This window comes from Triticum dicoccoides, chromosome 3B (genome assembly GCF_002162155.2).
Source record: "Triticum dicoccoides isolate Atlit2015 ecotype Zavitan chromosome 3B, WEW_v2.0, whole genome shotgun sequence".
In the NCBI taxonomy this organism is placed as follows: domain Eukaryota; kingdom Viridiplantae; phylum Streptophyta; class Magnoliopsida; order Poales; family Poaceae; genus Triticum; species Triticum dicoccoides.
Window position 1 is genome coordinate 657,944,956 of NC_041385.1, and position 3,616 is coordinate 657,948,571.

The 3,616-nt window shown below is 51.2% G+C and overlaps 1 pseudogene; it reads right to left on the reverse strand.

The window, feature by feature from the left end:
* Positions 1-1,116: 1,116 nt before the first annotated feature.
* LOC119281744 lies at positions 1,117-1,407 on the reverse strand (annotated as a pseudogene).
* Positions 1,408-3,616: the final 2,209 nt, after the last annotated feature.

Here is a 3,616-nt window from a genome sequence, read left to right on the forward strand (position 1 = left end):
TCAAATAGCCATATACATAGAGTATAAACGTTCAAATAGCCGCATGCATCACTAGTTTAAATTTTAAAAATTTCAAATATTACATCCTAACATTGTTGTATCCTTTAACCGCACACTGATGCTCAATCAGATCTTCCTTCAATTGCTTGTGAGTTGGTCGATGCCGAATTAATTGATGCATTCGAATAAACTCTTCAATGTGGCCGGATTCTGTTCTGAAAGTTCGATAGGATCACCCATGTTCTCAAATTCTAGAGCCGCGGCAGTATCCTCACCCTCATCCTTGACGATCATGTTGTGCATGACCACACAACATGTCATCACCTCCTACAAGGTCTCCGGATCCCATTGTTTAGCAGGTCCATGAACATATGCAAAACGGGTTTGCAGAACTCCAAATGCCCTCTCAACATCCTTTCTGCCCGCTTCTTATCTTTGGGAAAAGTGAGCCTTTTTTCTGGCCAACTAGGTTAGAGATGGTGCTGACAAAGGTAGCCCACGGAGGATAGATACCATCAATCAGATAGTAGTCCATGTTGTACTCATCTCCATTGATAGTATAGTGACAAGGAGGAGCTTTTACTTCAGTCAGCCTCACAACACAACGGTGATCGCTGCAACACATTGATGTCATTGTGAGGCCCGAGCATGCCAAATCCAAAGATCATGTGGTGCAACTTCTTCAAGAATGATGGTGAGCTTCTTAACATTACCCTGATATTGCCTTTGTAAAGCCTTCAACGACTTCTTTCATTTCCAATGCATGCACTCAAGAGATCCAAGCAATCTGGCCACCATCTTGCTTCTTAGATTGCTAGGAGCCTCTCGGTGTTTGCCACGGCTAGTTCTATCAAGTACTGAGGTCCGAACACCTCGACCACGGCAGTTGCAAACTTGACCATGGCATCTCCGCATGTGCTCTCAGACATTCGTAGGTACTTGTCCCACGAATCAACGGTCGATGTCAAAGCAGACGGTGATCTGGGGAGCCCGAGGAATGCCACGGGGAGCCATAGGGATGCCGGACAACTCGAACTTGCCCAACAGGTTGTTGTTCTTGGTCAGCGCGCGCTCGCCCTCAAATACCTAGATCAGGATGCCCGACTGGTTGTCCGACTAAGTGGAGAAGATCTGCTCCTTCTTGGTCGGGATGGTGGTGTTCCACGGGATGAGCACCGTCATCACACCGCCGACAGTCTCCAGGCCGAGGGACAGGGGCGTGACGTCGAGCAAGAGCAGGTCCTGCACCTTCTCGTTGCCCTCGCCGCTGAGGATGGCGGCCTGGACGGCGGCATTGTAGGCCACAACCTCGTCGGGGTTGATGCTCTTACACAACTCCTTGTCGTTGAAGAAGTCCTAAAGCAGCAACTGCACCTTGGGGATAGGAGTCGACTCGCCGACGAGCATGACGAAAGAGGATTAGGGGGTGGCGCCGATGGTCGGGCCATCTACTCCTAGCGGTGCCACTAGAACCAGGATGACGACCACGAAGAAAGCGGGCGGTTTCATCATTTGGAAAGCTGAGAAGAGAAGACGAGCAAGAGGAGAAAGAAGGGATTTGATTTTATGCTACTACGCTAATGGTGGAACTGTAGTTGCTGCGGGACGTGGTGCTGCGGAGGCTGAGAGCGGCGGAATCGCTCCAATTGGCAGTGGAAGATGGTTGGCTGCGGGATGTGATGTTGCGCAGGCTGAGGGCAGCGGAATCGCTCCAATAGGCAGTGGAAGATGGTCGGCAACCGTGGCAAAGCTTCATGGGGCCAAAGGGGGCCATTGCCCCCCTACTCTAGGAAAACTCGCAAGTGTACCCCTAATATTATTAGGCTTGAATATCAAAAATTTCTTAGAGTTCATGCATGACTTATCTTTTTCGCTCTCTGAACTCTTATTTGCCCCCTCAACAATCTTCATCAATCTCCATCACTGTCGGCAGGTAAGTGCAAAAAATCCCAAGCAGGAAAGAGCAAATAATGAAAGCATAAAATGTTTCGTTTTTTCAGGGTGGTAGTTCCCATGGTTGTGGTTGTGGAGGACGCATATGAATTGGGAAGGATGAACATTTGCCTAGGTCCTCCCTCTTTATATAGGCACGGTATAAGGAGGGATGGTCTATCCAGAACGGAGTGTAGGCCCAATCTACGTAGACCGAGGTCATGCTTCTTTCGATAATAGCCGTGCTTCCTTTTGATGACGGACTTGCTTCCTTCTATCCCCATGGACCATGGTTAGCTGCATAAAGAAAGAGTGACATGGATGGAACGACGATGTAGCAACAATGCACCATTAGCCGAGGGCCTCCTTGACAACAAAGTAGGGTCAGTTGGGTATATCAGATTAAACCTAGCTCAATCGAGGACGTGAGGCATAGTTTCCTACAGTCGGTTGGGCGTGCTGCCGACGCTGTCGATAAGGGCCTACCCTCGAGGCGAAGGAACCAATCTCCGGTCGCTTGATGATTCTCCGACGCCTATTGAGCCTCCCTGTTATGATGGGCATTGTAGCCTTCTAGTACTACTAATCAAGCACATAAAAATCAAGAATAAGATAATCCAATCATTGTGAGGTGAAAAGAAAAAATAGTAAGGAAGAGGAACACACATGTCAACTTCTGTTTCCGTGGGGACACAAAGGACATGGGGGTTCGACCCCCTAAGAGCATGTACAGCCGGGTACAACGAATCCGACCCCTCAAACGCCTGTGGACGTGAACGGGCGCGTCCGTGGACAACCCTCAAATTTGTGTCTCTGCATCCAAATACCTCATATTTGAATCTTTAAAGACATACAAACCATGCAGAATAAATATCTACGTACTACGTAGGTCAACTAAACCTACGCTAGACTACTCGTCGTAGGAGATGTCCACTATCCTCGTTCCGGGCTCCGGTACATGGGCATCAAACACAATCCGGCTCTGTGGCGGCCTCCACCTCCATCTCCGCTTTCACCTCGTCCAAAAGCGCGTTGGTCTCCGCCTCTTCTTGCCAGATGAAGCATCGATTGGACTCGACATATGCCTCGTCTTGGATGGACTCCAGGATGGTGGTCTACTCCACCGCTTGGCTGACCTCGTATTCCGCCACGGCGTCCTACATGGCGAAACCCGCAACCGGCGCTGACTCCTCCTCCTCCATGGGCTCCGGCTGCTGCTCCCTCCTATTCCTCCTCCTCCGGCTCCGGTGAGTCTGGAGGCATGCCGCCTACAATGCGGGTGGCGTGCCTCGTCCGGATCTCCTCCTCAATTTGAAACCGGCACTCTGGTGTGAGTATAGCAATACGTCGTCTTCTTTTGACGCGCTATGGCGAAGCCGACATCATGGGAAGAGTGAGGTGGAGCGGAAGAGAGGAAGATGGGCTCGGACTAGCGGCGCAGAGAGGGAGGAACCGGATGTGGCTACGGCTGGGGGACGCCTCCGGCTTAAATAGCCGGACCTTGGTCCTCGGGCGGCGAGCCGGAGCAGCGCCACACGGCGTTCACACCCCATTGGAGGAGACGACCATTGAACCGTCGATTTTCCCCATCGCCAGTCCGACAAGGCGGACGCGCCCAGGCCGCCCCATATCCACCCCAGATTTGGGCTGGATATGAGGGGTGACAGTCAGCCCGGGCGTTTGA